Source organism: Dendrobates tinctorius, unplaced genomic scaffold (genome assembly GCF_039654945.1).
Source record: "Dendrobates tinctorius isolate UK_male_01 unplaced genomic scaffold, ASM3965494v1 ptg000216l, whole genome shotgun sequence".
Classification (NCBI taxonomy): Eukaryota; Metazoa; Chordata; class Amphibia; order Anura; family Dendrobatidae; genus Dendrobates; species Dendrobates tinctorius.
The window spans coordinates 2,773,001-2,788,224 of record NW_027361883.1 but is presented as its reverse complement, the minus strand read 5'-3'; positions in this window follow the sequence as shown (position 1 = coordinate 2,788,224).

Sequence of the window (15,224 nt, the reverse complement as noted above, 5' to 3'; positions counted from 1 at the left end):
AAATAATGAATAAATATTACAATCAGCTTTTCTGCAAGTTCTTCAAGTTGGCCATATTTTTTGTATTTTTTCCACTTTTGATGTTTAAAGTTTTAGCTCAAAGATGAAAATGGATCCAGTTCTATCATTAAAAATAATAATAATAATAAAAAAAAAAATTATATACACTTTATTAATCTCCGCTATAGGAGGAGTCCCCAGCACAAGTAAAAATAAAAACGGTAATAACTGTGCAGACATGTCGCTGATATATGTTGTGCTCTTCTCTAAATAATGCTCTTCTTCTAGATTCATTATCCCATGCAGCACAATGCGACTCGGCTACCCCTCCAGATGGGCCCTTTAATAAATGTGATTTAACATGTGAAATGTGACCATGTCAGGGCGATGGCCTTGTGGCGAGATATCAGCGACACTTGTATAATGTGCTCTATGCGGATGTGATGCAGATCTCGCTTATTATTGTGATCCTCTTGCCTCTGTTTTTAATACACAGATATTGGAGAGAGAAGACCTCAACTATTTAACCCTTCGCAGGACTTTTTTACATCCTCAAAAGTAACTATAATCAGATCACACATAAAACCGCATTGTAATAGCATCGTGAGTTGTCAACTGAGCACGGTGCCGGCGTTATCGTGTGTGAACTACGCTAATGACAAGGGCCCCTCTACTGAAAATGCTTTACAACTATGCAGTGTCTGTAGCATCAAGCGTATGTGTGTGTGTGTACTGTGGTATATAGCTTGCAGTGAGTGCGTGTAAGATGCAGGGTGTTTTTATGTGTTGCAACTTGCAAGGTTGTAGTTGGACAGGTACTGGACGGGAGATATGTGTTAGTAATGTGAAGACTGGAAGCAAGTTTCAGCACAGCTATTGCTGACAGAGTTTTTTTAATGGGTCCTGATTTTGGGTCCAGGTTTAAGGAATGGCCACAAGAGCAGGGTGGGACTGGCTGTTCCCATAACTCCAGTTCTAGGCCTAAAATCGCCTAATTAATGTTATTCAGCTGGAGGTGGAAAGACCATTAGTGCTGGAGAATGCCTGCGCCACTGTATTGTTCAGACCTTGACAAAAAAACAATTTGTTTTATTTTGAAAAAGTTATGAACTTTTAATAAAACTTCCCTTTTTTAGACATTCAAGCATCTGCCAGAGAACTGATCCCATGCAGTATGAGTGTATAGTATGGACTGTATGTGTGGCATGTAGTGTGTGTATGTAACACACAGGACAAGTGCAGCCGATAATGGTATGTATGAATACAGAATAATCTATTAGTGATCGCTCTGTCCCTGTCTTTTGTTCTCATCCTGTGTAATGAGGCCAATAAACGAGCTCTGGATGTCTTCTATATTAATGATTGGCACTTTTTAACGGTCTGATATCAACTTGTATAAATTCACCGTACATGTTTCTGTGAGATGGTGCAGTGTGTTAACATTTGAGGCCCTTCTTTTAATTTATTGCCCAGAGCTACACTTTATTTATGACCAGTCTGGCCTGAGCTTCCATCAAACACAACATATTTCCATATTCTATGTACAGATGTGTGATAAACTAAAGACAAGAAAAGTTACAGGTGGACAAATGTGTACCTGCCATAGAGGCGAGCACTGTTGTGAGGCTGACCTAGTGCTAAACTCGCACCGTCCCCAAGTTTTTATACAGACTACAGCAAATAGCATATATATACATATACAGGGTGGGCCGTTTGTATGGATATACCTGGGTGGGCCAGATATAAAGTTGCATCCAAAATGGCCAACTTCAAAATGGCCGCCATGGTCACCACCCATGGTGAAAAGTTTTCCCCCTCCCATATACTAATGTGCCACAAACAGGAAGTTGATATCACCAACCATTCCCATTTTATTTAGGTGTATCCATATAAATGGCCCACCCTGTATATCTCTATCAAGCATTATGAGACATGATATATCTAAAGAGAATATAAATTTTGCATTCAATGTTATAAAGGAAGGAAAATCTCTGCTGTACGTGAAGTCGTTGATGGATAACCGTATTGGAAGCCATCAAATTATCATCTGAAATTTCCATTACTTGTCCAGCCTGTAAATCTACCAACTATATGACTTCAAGTTTAGTTTATTGGATGAAATAGAAGCAATTTTGATGTTAAATTTAGATTATGGTTTTGTTGGATTTTCATATTTTTGACATATAGTGGCACATAGACTGGTTACAGATCTCCGGCCAACCCACTTCAATGCTTTCTGCTATTTCATTTCCATCTACTGTACTTAGTTAACTGTTCCGTATTAGTTGAACTGCAGTTAAACTTGGAATTACCTGAGAACTTGTCTTACCCGGTAATAACTAAATATCCAGAAACCCAAATTACCCCTGTGATTTGCCGTGATATGTTCTAATATGTAGCAAAATTGTCAGGAAGCCATTCTCATTTTTTACCCAAAATATACATCTGTCAAAGACCACATTCATCTTTATATTAGTGTGAAATACTAAGAAAATAAAAGAAATGTCAGAGAAGATAAATTATGAAGAAGTGATTTACTCCTTTGAAGAATACTTCATTTATGATCATCATTTGGACACATACAGTATCAGAAAGTGACCGCTATCGACAAGTGGAAAAGCACGTGTTCTGCATGGGTGGAGGGTCAATCTCTGATTCATGGCACCATGTCCAATACCTTAAGGTGGTAAATAGATTGTGGTTGCACAACATATAATATAATATAATATTTACAGTATATATATATATATATATATATATAAACTGGTTTGAATCACTGACTGGTAACCAACTTATGATTTTACTTTAAAAAAATGCTTTGTCACAATTAATTTGCAGAGCACTGTTTATAGTGACGTCCCACACTATGAGTGGATGGGGGATACTCACTTGGCTGGTCGTTGAGGTGGATACCGGGACACTTAGGGTTAAAAAAAAAGTTCATTCGGTTTATTAAGTACAGCATAAACCGCTCCTCAGGAAATTATTAACATGCTGCCACCAGTGCAATGTCCATGAAAAAAATCAGCTTTACAGCGTCTCCACAGTCCCTCATTGATCATGGACAGCATACCACAGGTTCCTGTCCATTATCTCTTGGTGTCGGCCACACAAGTTCCCGGATGCCTCTTATCCCATAACCACTTCTCAGGGCCAGCTCCAGGTTTTTATGGGCCCTGGGCGAAAGAGTCTCAGTGGGCCCCTTAACATATACCACGATTCATGATGCAAATGTAGGGTAGTACAATGCCAAAAATTTCACTTCTTACATTACATGAGTGATATCTATTGTAAATTCTACAATATACATTATCAGAAACTGGCGAATCCTAAAAGCACACAGTGTGTGATGTGGGGGGATTAAAAAATTTTCATTTTAGACCAGCCAGTATAATCCTCCATACAGTTTTATGGGCACCACATAGTCCTCCATACAGTATAATGAGCCCCGTATATGGCTCCATACAGAATAATGAGCACCATATATTGTTTATACAGAATAATAGACCCCATATAAAATAATGGATCTCATATAAGGCTGCATACAGAATAATGGACTCCATATAATACCCCATACAGGACGGGTCCTCCTCAGCGCTGCCGTCTTCCGGCTCTCTGCACTGTCTGCTCATAGCAGAGGGCGCAGTGTAGTGATGTCATCGTATCCTATGCCCTGAGACGTCACAGTCAGGAGACGCCAAAGACACTGGAGCTGGCAGGTATGCATTGCAAGTGCCAGGGCCCTCAGCAAGTGGGGGGCCCACTTGCGAGCACTGGCACTGGGTTCCCCCAACTCACGGACCCCATAGCGTGCCGGTGTCCCCAAGAGAGAGTGGGCCCCCTGCTTAATCAGGGTCCCGGGACTTGCCCAGGTGCAGCAGGTTGTGACGCCGGCCCTGTGTTCACATGTACAGCAATCATCCGTTAGAAGAGATCCTGCAGCAATCCGCTGGCAAAAAGGTTGCGCAAACACAACTTTTTAGTCTGTTTTTAAGTAACTGATCTTTGCTGGGTCCCTTTATATAAAACCGGATCTGTTAATTGGCATTTTTCTTTTTCTTTTGTAATGGATCCAGTTTTTGCTTAGTGGATCACATGACCGCTCACCACAAGGATGGGCCCACCCCATGGGACCCCTATACATCACAGTGCAAGGGGGACGAGGGGGGATCCCTATAAAACATGGTGCAAGGGGCAGGAGGGGGACCCCTATATATCACAGTGCAAGGGGCAGGAGGGTGACCCCTATAAACCAAAATACGGAGGGAGTAGAAGGCCCCCTACATACCACAGTGCAGGAGATGGGTAGGAGGACCCCTATACACCACAATATTAGGTAAGGAAAAGGACCCCTATATATATCTATATACCACAGTACGGGGGGAGGGAGAGGACCTCTATATACCAACATACAGGGGGAGGGAGAGGACCCCTATATACCACAGTATGGGGAGAGGGAGAGGACCTCTATTATAGAGGCTCTATATACCAATTACGGTGGGAGGGAGAGGACCTCTATATACCAAAGTACAGGGGGAGGAGGAGGACGCCTATATACCACAGTAGAGAAGGCACAGGACCAGGCAGTCTCCGATGCAGGCCGCTCACCTGGGCTTCCCGTGGTGCTCGGTGTCGGGAAGGGTTCGGAGCGCAGCACGAGCTGAGGCTGCAGGAGGCCAGGAAGCTCCTGCCTCAGCGTCCGCATCCTGGGTCCCGGCTGTATTGTTACTAGGCCCGGGAGAGGGGAGGAGTCTGACCAGCAAAGGCAGCAGCCATGTCCTCCCAGCACCGCCCACTGACAGTGAGAGGAGCCGTGCCACTGCCTCTCCCCACCCCCTCCTCCATACAACAAGGAAGTGATGGGCGGGGTGGGGCGGTAGCGCGGCAAGGATGGGCCTGCCCCAAGGATGCAGGGAAAATCAGTACAGGGCCGTGGCGTACTGTAGGAGGCAGCGTGAGTGGGCACCCCTGTCTCGCCAGGGCCCCAGCACTTGCCCGGGTGCGCTGGGTGCTAACGCCGGCCCTGCCACTTCTCACTATCACTCACGGTTGTCAGACTGTCCACTCCAGAGGTATCTCACAGACCTCCTTCCTCTGGCTCAGACTAGCCAACACTGCCACATGTGCCAAACACACAGACTCCATAAGGTAGCCTGTAACCACACCCACAGGTGAGGCAACATCACATGCACTGGTCACGTGATCATGACATTACTGCAGGTCCTCAATCTCCTGCAGTGAAAAGGGGTACAGTAAGCACCCTCACTCAGACGTGAGGTATATGGGTAGCCAGACCCTCCCATCTATCATACCTACCCACAACCCTGACACATGTGCACTAAACAACATCTTTTGTGCTCATGTGCACTAGAGACAAAATACTCTGGGTTGCACCACAGGGAGCATCCATCCCTGTGACATATACCTCCAATTAACCACGTGACCACCAGTCACAGCACAATATATATATACTGTATATATATATATATATATATATATATATATATAAAAGCATTGATTTGAAAAAAGTATTCATATCCTGAAAATTTTTGCAAAATTTTTAACGGTACACCCTCAAACTTAGATGTATTTTGTTGGGAATTAATGTGATACAAATACAAAGTAGCAACTATTTGTGAAATAAAAGGAAATTACAAATGGTTTTCTAAATATTTAATAAAAATGAATCTGAAAACTGATTGAAGGGGCTTTTGTGCTCCAGCATCAGACATAGCTTCAAATTCAAACCAGAGACCCATTAGAAGACAGAACTCAGAGTTCTTGCCTTACATCAGTATAGAGCATGGTTGGCTGTATCTATGGCATCTCATTCCGCCAACTAATACCCTGCTGTGTACTTGTAAGAAGATGAGCTGAGACAGAGTCAGCGGTTTCCGGTGCCCTTTAGGGCTGGAACTATTGGGACTGTCAACACTGTTGCCGGGGGAGGTTTCTTCTGGAGGGAAGGGCCTTCACACTGGACAGCAGGGGGCGTGGGGAATATAAAGAGGACTGAGTGCAGGAATGGGTCAGACTTGGCGGCAAAGCAACAAGAGATGGTTGAGTCCCTCTCCGCGTCTCCGGCTGACCTTTTCTCCTTTTTTGATTATTGCTCTTGCCTGTGCATTGTGCAGCACCCCTTGTGTGCTTTCTAAATTATATATATATTTTTTTGCCTCTTAGTGGTGCTCCCTACCCCTTCATTTTCACGCATATTGCTGCGTTCCTAGAGACTATTCCAGAGGACCGCCCGTTGCCGTGGTCTGTGAGCGTGCACACAGCTCGTGTTCGGCGCCATCCCTGAGGAATCTACACAAAGGACTGTTTTTACATTCCAGCGCACTCAAGCCAAACAGGACCGGATCCATCAGCATAGTCGGGAGACAGTGCTTCAATTTCCTCCGTAATAGAGCCAGAGACTTTGTCCATGATTTGCGATGCCATCGGGAGATTTTCCAGCCTTTCCCTTGCAAGAACTGCAAGTGATAAGTTACCTTGTTTTTGCATATCTTTCTCTCGTGCATTGTGTTTGTGCTCAATTTCCGTAGTTGCTGTTATTAGTCTTGCCACCCTGCGTGGAGTATTCCTTGTTTAACTGCCTGTTCAGTAAATTCTGTTAATCTCTTCTCTGGCTCTCCACTGCATTCAATGAACTTCTTCCCTTTACATTTTGGTGTAGTCGGCAAGATGCAGTCTGATAGCACTGAGGTGGCAGGACAGGCAGCTGGGCCCAGAACCAGTATCTCCCTGGGGGCCATGCTGAGTAACTTGCTGAAATTTATGGGGTCTAATACTATGTTGTGGAGTTGGACGGAACGTATGAGGGGTATGATAAGAATTCACCATATGACCCCCGTACTTGAGGCCGAGGTGGCCATTATGGCTTTTGACAGGGAATCTCGAGACTCCGTGATGCTGCATACCCCCTGAGACCATGATACGTTTGCTAAAGTGCTCTAAATCCTGGAGGCGACCCATTTGGACCCCACTGACGAAGGGGAACTTAGGACTCGCCTGTTTAGCCGTATGCAAAGAGAAGGGGAGTCGGTTACACAATATATGAATGCCCTACAGGAATTACACACCGTCATTGTCAGAAAAGTCAGGATGGGGATAGGGCCAACAGATGTCATGTTGCTCGACTTGTTGGTGACTGGCCTATGGGACGCCCTGGCCAAGCAGACCCTGAGAGAGCGGGTGCGGGCAGACCCTCGCATCACTTTTGCTGACATAGGCAGAGAGGCCCACTCACCTGAACAGGAGCAGGGGGTGACAGTCCCAGTAGGGAAGGTCCAGAGTGGTGAAGCAGAAGTGCAGGCAGTAGCTGAACCCCAATGGGTTGAAGAGATAAGAAAAGAACTGTTGAATATTCAAGGGGAACTGGATCAGGTGAAAGAGAAAGTAGAGGCCGGCCAGTGCACCGCCGGAAGCCAAGGAGAAGCATATGTCCAGAATGAGGCCCGGAGGATCCACTGACAGATGTCCTTCGCTTGTTATAACTGTGGAGAGATAGGACACATGGCTAGGGAATGTTCGCGACGGGCCAGCCCTCGCCCATGCCACCCATTAAACTAGAAGGCTCCGAGCCTGGGGGACGTCACACGAAGCCAGAATGGAAAGGAAAGAGTATTGAAAGTCCCACGAATCTGGTATATAGTATATAGAATCGCAGAGTTGGAAGGGACCTCCTGGGCCATCTGGTCTACATGTGTCTACATGCCCGCTGGTCTGGGCTGAGTTTGATGGCCGGGCTGTGCGTTGCCTGGTGGATACTGGATCTCAAGTGACCACGATGCCGGCAGCGTATTTCCGTCGGCACTTCCCAGAGACTCTCAGGCCTGAGTGGGGCCTGGTAGTAAAACTAATGGCAGCAAATCACCTGCCCATCCCAGTCGCAAGTTTGGTGACAGCGCTTTATTTCTCCCTTGAGAAAGCCACTTTCTGGTGGCGATACGCGTGGGGTTTGCTCCCCCCGCACACTCATCCCACAGAAGCACCAGGCACTTTATTTTTCATATGCACTGGCATATTATGGAGCTTTGGTTTATTTGACCTTTTCTGCCTTCATTGTCTCTGCCATTTGTGGTCTGTATGTCTGCAACGACCTTATTAGAGGTGCAAGGGCATTAGTACTGCTGTCCCATATGGGCTTTTGATATTTTTTCCATTCTTGTATTCATCTGCTCAACTTTTTTTTTTTTGTTATATGCAGTCCACAGGAGTGTGTGCTCATTAACTACATCAGTGAGTACATAGATGCCAGTTCAGGGGTTTCATATGTGCTTAATATATTCATGGTGCGGTGAATAGTTCTCTTTCCAAACCAGTCAGGCATTTTGATTTTTCATGTTTAATGCCTTTTTTCATTTGTTTGTTTTAGAGACTGTTCCTCATTAGACACTTTATAGTGCTCATTCATACATTGTCTGTGGGGTCTGTTGATGTGGGAGGTTTATCATATCATTATTTCATGATTTGACTTACCACTTTTCCACATGTTTTTAAATGTTTTTATGGAGTCTGTGTTATTCCATGTCTGTGTTGGATGTATTCAATAAACTTCATACATTTTTTACTCATACATGTGGTGTTCCCTATTCATAGGCTGGTCGCTTTGTCCTTTTTTTCTGTCACATATTTTTGACTAGTCTCTGGTGAACCCCTCTTTCCAGTGGTGCCCTCCATTTTTGTTCACATTACCTATGCAAGTTTGGTGTGGGCGCAGGTCTCTTTGTGTGGGAAGGATCTTGGATGGAGGGGTATCGTGCTGACCCAGGGAGAGGCTGGTTACTGTCATATCGTTACGCTGGGGATGACTATCTTGAAAGAATTCGAAAAACTGCTGAGTGATGAGCCATATCACTTGTCTTTAAACCAGTGGAGTCTGCACACCCCCTAGAGGCGGGTGTTCCAACAGTTAATCCGTACAGCTCGGGTATGGTAAGTCTCTAGTCAAGGGGGAACGTTAGGAAAAGTGGTAGTGCTGACCTCCACCCAACTCATCCTATCACCAGGACAGAGTGTACTAACCCTGCCCGTCTGGGCACATTCCCCACTGGAGGGGGTGGAGGTCCAATTGGAACCTACGATAGTGGAACAACTGCCTGCAGGACTCTTGATGGCCCGAACACTGGCTGTGGTGCGATAAAGGACTGTGCTTGTACGCTGCATGAATTTGACAGACCAGGTGATTGTTGTCCAACGCAGGGTTGAAGTCGTGCGGGTAGTGGGCATGCACGAAGTCCAGCCATTCAAACAGAGGCTGGACAGACATCTGACTGGGATGATTTAGCGAATCCTGCTTTGAGCAGGGGGTTGGACCAGATGGCCCAGGAGGTCCCTTCCAACGCTACGATTCTATACCACCCCAGGTCATACAGCTGCCGGTAAATCCGGAGGACCCGTGGTTGGTAAAAGTCACTACTTTTCCAACAGCCGAACCTCAATACATCCAAGAGGGCTGGCGCATTCAGATGCGCGCTGAACTGTCTGAACTCATGCCCACCCAAGTGCACCAAGTAGAAGCGTTACTAGGGTGATATCAGTCCATTTTTGCGAATCATGAAGATAACTTTGGCTGTACCATGGCGATCACTCATGCGATACCAATGGGGGATGCAGCACCCATTTGAGAATGTTATCGGCAGATTCCCCCCCAATTATATCAGGAAGTGAGAGAAATGCTCGGTCAAATGCTGCAGGCGGGTGTCATTAGGGAGAGACAGAGTCCATGGGCAGCTCCCACTGTGCTGGTGCGGAAGAAGGATGGGTCACTGTGGTTCTATGTAGACTATTACAAGCTTAATGCCCTCAGCCCCAGATTGAGGAATCTCTGTCCGTGTTGGGAAAGGCCAAATTCTTCTCGACGATGGATCTCGCCAGTGGCTACTGGCAAGTGCCCATGTCGGAAAAGGATCGTGTGAAAACGGCCTTTATACTTCCCATGGGCCTCTTTGAATTCAACAGGTTGCCGTTCGGCCTGGCCAATGCCCCCGTAGGTTCCGACGACTGATGGAGAGGTGTGTTATGATTGAGTCACCGTAGGAGGCAAAAACAGAAATGCTAGCTAAGTCCAGAAAACCAGAGAGGTTGGCAGCTATCGGATTGCAGACCCCTGATCCCATCCACAACAACTAACAGTAGCCGTGGGGGGTTCCTACGATGCCCTAGACCCCTCGATCACAGCCGGAGAATTAAATAGGCCTAAAGAAAGAAAGGGGAAATCTAAACTGCCCCATAGCAGACCCCAAAGCAAAAGGCAGCCCCCAACATATAATGACGGTGAAGCAAGATGAAAACACTAACACAGACAGAAAGATAGACTGAGCAAAGATGGGGCCCAAGCTAACTAGATAGGAAAGGACAGGAAGGCTGCTGTCTGCAATCCGTGAAAAACCCTATGAAAATAAGAGCCAACAGACTGACAGTGAAAAAGGCCCTGAAGACGCTAGGCTTCAAAAAGCTATGTCAGTACTCAGGAATATTCTGAAGACAGAGCAACAGGCAAAAGGAGATTCAGCTCACCCCAGCAGGGAATGGCAGAATCCAGAAAAGCAAGGGAAACAAAAACAAAACAAAAATGCTAACAGGCAAAGCAGAAAACTTTAGAGGAGCAGGAATCAGACTGGTGTCCTAGAAGTCCACAGAGAAATCACCCGCAGGGCAGAAGGGCGTCGGCAGCCTTATATCCAGTCCGTGACTCCACTCAGCCAGTCATCCTCATTAGGCTCAGGTGCCTGATAATCAGGCTCATTACCTTCCTTTCCCAGAATAGGGAGTTCACCAGACCTCAGTGACGAAGGGGAAAATGAACTCACAACAGTACCTCCCCCTTGAGGAGGGGTCATCGAACCCTCAACCACGCCACCAGGGCGATCAGGGTGAGCTCGATGAAAGGCACGCACCAATCTTTTGGCATGAATATCAGAGGCAGAGACCCAGGAATTATCCTCCTGACCATAACCCTTCCACTTAACCAAATACTGGAGTCTCCGTCTAGCCAGACGGGAATCCAGTATTTTCTCTACCTCATATTCCATGTTACCTTCAACCAATACAGGGTCTGGAGGTGCCACCCCAGGAACAACTGGTTCAACAAACCTCTTCAACAAGGACTTATGGAACACATTATGGATTTTAAATGTGACAGGAAGAGCCAAACGAAAAGAGACCGGATTAATAATCTCCAAAATCTTGTAAGGTGCAATAAATCTAGGCTTAAACTTAGGAGAAGCCACCTTCATAGCAATATTTTTTGATGATAACCACACCATATCACCAATCTTAAACTGGGGACCAATGGTCCTATGTCGATTGGAAAACCGCTGGGCCTTTTCCTGGGAGAGAGATAACTTATCCACCACTTGGTCCAAGATCTGGTGCATTCTCTCCACCACAGTGTCAACACCTGGGCAGGCAGAAGGCTCCACCTGCCCTGAAGAAAATCGAGGATGAAACCCAAAGTTACAAAAAAAAGGTGACATCAAAGTGGCAGAACTAGCTCTATTATTTAAAGCAAATTCGGCCAAGGGCAAAAATGAAACCCAATCATCCTGATCAGCGGAAATAAAACATCTCAAATACGACTCCAAGGTCTGGTTTGTTCTCTCTGTCTGCCCATTGGTCTGAGGGTGAAAAGCAGAGGCGAAGGACAACTGAATTCCCAGTTTGGAACAGAAAGTCCTCCAAAATCTAGACACAAACTGAACTTCTCTGTCAGATACAATGTTCTCAGGAATCCCGTGTAAGCGAACCACCTGTTGCAAAAACAGGGGCACCAACTCAGAGGAAGATGGCAACTTAGGGAGTGGTACAAGATGAACCATCTTAGAGAACCTATCACAAATCACCCAAATAACAGTCATTCTTTGAGAGACCGGCATATCAGAGATCAAATCCATTGAAATATGGGTCCATGGCCTCCTGGGGACCGGCAAAGGCATCAACAACCCACTAGAGCGAGAACAAGATTTAGACCGGGAGCAAGTCCCACAGGACTACACAAAATTCCTGACATCATGAGACAAGGTGGGCCACCAAAAAGAGCGACTCACCAGATCTCTAGTACCAAAAATACCTGGATGACCAGCCAATGCAGAGCAATGAACTTCAGACATCACTCTCTTCTTCCACTGGTCAGGAACATACAACTTTCCACTGGGACAATGCTCAGGTTTGTCCTCCTGGAACTCTTGCAGAGCAAGTCTCAAATCGGGCGAGATGGCAGAAAGAACTACCCCTTCGCCTAAGATGGTAGCAGGCTTGGTCACCACAGGAGAATCAGCAAAGAAACTCCTAGAGAGGGCGTCTGCCTTGACATTCTTAGTTCCAGGAAGAAAAGAGACCACAAAATCAAAACGTGTAAAAAACAAGGCCCACCTAGCCTGTCTAGGGTTCAAGCGTTTAGCCGAATCTAGGTAAATCAAATTCTTGTGGTCAGTGAGGACCACAACTTGATGTTTAGCTCCCTCCAACCAATGTCTCCACTCCTCAAATGCCCATTTCATGGCCAACAGTTCCCGATTCCCCACATCATAGTTATGTTCAGATGGAGAGAACTTTTGGGAAAAGAAAGCACAGGGATTCATTTTAGATGTTACAGGATCCTTTTGGGACAAAACAGCTCCTGCACCAATCTCAGAAGCATCCACCTCTACCTGGAACGGGAGTGAGACATCAGGTTGCCGCAAAACCGGAGCGGAGGTAAATCTTCGCTTCAGCTCCTGAAAGGAAGCAACAGCCTCCGGAGACCAATTCAACACATCAGCACCCTTCTTAGTCAGATCAGTCAATGGCTTGGCAATACTAGAAAATTTTGCTATAAATTTCCGATAAAAATTAGAAAAAACCCAAAAACCTCTGGAGGGCCTTCAAAGAAGTGGGCTGAACCCAATCATAAATGGCCTGTACCTTGGCCGGGTCCATTTCAATAGTTGACGGAGACAAAATAAATCCCAAAAATGAAATCCTCTGTACTCCAAAAAGGCATTTCGATCCTTTGACATACAGGGAATTCTCCCTCAAGATTCGGAACACAGTTCGAATATGTTCCACATGAGAATCCCAATCCTTGGAGAAGATCAAAATATCATCCAGATAGATAATCAAAAATTTATCGACAAAGTCTCGGAAAATATCGTTCATGAAGCACTGGAAGACAGAAGGGGCATTAGTGAGCCCAAAAGGCATCACCAGGTACTCAAAATGTCCCTCCGGAGTATTAAACGCCGTCTTCCATTCATCTCCCTGCTTAACGCGGATAAGATTATACGCCCCCATGAGGTCAAGCTTGGTAAACCAGCAAGCACCTCTAACTCTAGAGAATAGATCCGAAATCAGGGGTAACGGATACTGATATTTAATAGTAATTTTATTGAGGGCACGATAATCAATACAAGGCCTTAAAGAACCATCCTTTTTGGCCACAAAAAAAAACCCGGCACCTAAGGGTGAAGAGGATGGTCTAATATGACCCTTCTCCAACGCCTCCTTAATATAGGACCGCATAGCCTCGTGCTCGGGTACAGATAAATTGAAGAGCCGACCCTTGGGAAATTTACACCCCGGGCTTAGTTCAATTGCACAGTCATAACTCCTATGAGGAGGCAAGGACGCAGACTCATTCTCACTAAATACATCATACAAGTCCGCCAAATAGTCAGGAACATCATGTGACTGAGAAGAGGTGGAAAAAACCGGAGCCTCACTAAAGGCACACCGACAACCCCAACTCACCACAGACACAGATTTCCAATCCAAAACTGGATTATGAATTTGCAACCAGGGAAACCCCAGAACAACGGCATCATGCAGACCATGCAACACCAAAAATCTGCAATTTTCTTGATGGTTTGGGGCGACCCGCATGACCACCTGGGTCCAAAACTGAGGTTTAATTTTAGCCAAAGGAGTAGCATCAATCCCCCTCAAAGGGATAGGCGTCTGCAGAGGTGTCATCGGAAATCCACAACGTTTAGCAAAATCCAAGTCCATTAGGTTTAGCGCTGCTCCCGAATCCACAAAAGCCTTGGCGGAAAATGTGGACAGGGAGCAGATCAGAGTAATCGCCAGAAGAAACTTAGGTTGAACACCACCAACAGAAAACGTATGTGCAAAGCGTTTCTCTCGTTTAGGACAAACAGAAATAATATGCGAGGCATCTCCACAGAAAAAACACAGCTTATTTTGCCTTCTGAACTCCTGACGTTGCGCCTTAGACAAAACTCTATCACATTGCATAGGTTCAGACGTCTGTTCAACCGGTGGCAACACCTCTCGTGCAATCCTGCGTTCACGTAAACGCCGATCAACCTGAATGGCTAATGACATAGAATCATCCAGACCAGAGGGAACAGGAAATCCCACCATAGTATCTTTTACGGCTTCTGACAAACCCTTCCGAAAGAGCACAGCCAAGGCATTATCATTCCAGGTAGTAAGGACCGCCCACTTTCGGAACTTTTGACAGTACAACTCTACAGAATCTCGACCCTGGTTCAATGCCAACAGGGTCTTTTCAGCCTGATCAATAGCATTAGGTTCGTCATACAACAACCCCAAAGCTTGAAAGAATGCGTTCACATTAGTCAGAATAGGATAATCTGGTTTCAAAGAAAACGCCCAATCCTGGGGATCGCCACGCAGCAAAGAGATGACAATTTTAACCTGCTGCGCGGAGCTCCCTGACGAGTTAGGTTTCAAGGCAAAAAATAATTTACAATTATTTTTGAAACTCAAAAATTTAGATCGATCCCCAAAAAATACATCAGGTGTAGGGATCTTTGGTTCAACAGCATGCGAATGAGCAAGGTAGGCGGAAATTCCCCGCACTTCCGCAGTGAGCTGCTCCACACGATCAGACAATTGCTTTATCTCCATTGAGAGAAAAAAAATTTCCCCCTACGGCCTCAGAGATATAGAGGAAAGAATATACACACTTTTTTTTTTTTTTTTTTTTTTTTAACACAATTCTTTCCTGCTATTGAGTACCCTAGGATCTGTGGTATGGCGGGTGATTCTGTTATGATTGAGTCACCGTAGGAGGCAAAAACAGAAATGCTAGCTAAGTCCAGAAAACCAGAGAGGTTGGCAGCTATCGGATTGCAGACCCCTGATCCTATCCACAACAACTAACAGTAGCCGTGGGGGGTTCCTACGATGCCCTAGACCCCTCGATCACAGCCAGAGAATTAAATAGGCCTAAAGAAAGAAAGGGGAAATCTAAA